Raw genomic sequence first — 1,117 nt, 5'->3', positions numbered from 1 at the left:
GGCTTCAGAACCAGCTGTTAAATAAGAGCGGTTCAAACAGAAAGTCGGTCATGTTGTGTGTCCATTGAAATTTCGAAGCGGGTGTTGCGTTTTGAGCTTGTCTCAGATGGCCAGATTTTGTAAAATTTGAAAAATGCTTTATTTTAATTTCTTTTCACTCGTGATTTTCATCACAAAATATCAAAGGAAGGTAATGTATATTATATTTTGCCTTTGCTCTATATTTGGTTTCAAAATTTCTATTAATTTCTATTATTACGTCATAATTTGCGGATTTCCTGATAAATATCTGGCTGGTGATTTTCGAAAGATTCGTTTGGAGAGCCGAAAAATAAAACAGTGAAATTTTCAGTATCTTCATGGAATTCACATATGATCACTTATGATTATTCATTTTTTCTTCATAAGCCACCGAAAAAATAGCCGTGGATATTTTACTCCTAAATACAACAGTAGCCAGTTGAAGAAAACAAAAAAAATAAAAACAAGATGATAGAGAGAAGTAATTAAAATAACGAATAATTTCAATTTAGCAAATTCAGTTCTTTTCTATCACTTATTTTTGAGGTGGTTAAACTGTTTAAATGATACCGGCAGTCATTAGAAGGTAAATACAGTATTAAGGTAAATACAGTATTTTATTCTTAAATATTCTTGATCGTGATATTAAAAGAAAAATTCATGAAAACATTATGTATCGTGAATAAAAATAATTCTCTGAAAATTATTTGCTATTTTGTTGAGTTTGGGATAAACTAATAAACAAGTTCACTCATAGGTTACGGTTATTTTCTGGGCAAAGTTAATACGTATATAGACTTGTACTATGTTTCTTGCTATAACGATATTTGACTCTATTAGCTAGCAATGTAAGTGCTACAATGCACCCTCAGTCACTATTATTGACAATTGAACTCTTTATTTTTGGCTTTATTTTGCGTCTAGCTCCCTTTATAATCTTATATATACGCGTGTGCGTGTGTGTGTGTGTGTGTGTGTGTGTGTGTGTGCTGTTGATAAATTTTATATATATATATATACATATGTATATATATATATATATGTGTGTGTGTGTATATATATATATATATATATATATATATATATATATATATAT

General features: G+C 29.1%; 1 long non-coding RNA gene across 1 annotated transcript in view; it reads left to right on the top strand.

Annotated features, from left to right (window-relative positions):
- Positions 1 to 280: 280 nt before the first annotated feature.
- The window catches only part of LOC128246982 (uncharacterized), a 37,074-nt gene continuing 36,237 nt past the window's right edge, over positions 281 to 1,117 (top strand). Inside the window, exon 1 of the long non-coding RNA XR_001410044.2 lies at positions 281 to 624. This is a non-coding gene — a long non-coding RNA (uncharacterized LOC128246982). The remainder of the gene's footprint in view (positions 625 to 1,117) is intronic.

This window comes from Octopus bimaculoides, chromosome 10 (genome assembly GCF_001194135.2).
Source record: "Octopus bimaculoides isolate UCB-OBI-ISO-001 chromosome 10, ASM119413v2, whole genome shotgun sequence".
Lineage (NCBI taxonomy): Eukaryota > Metazoa > Mollusca > Cephalopoda > Octopoda > Octopodidae > Octopus > Octopus bimaculoides.
This window is presented reverse-complemented; position numbering and strand designations above follow the sequence as displayed.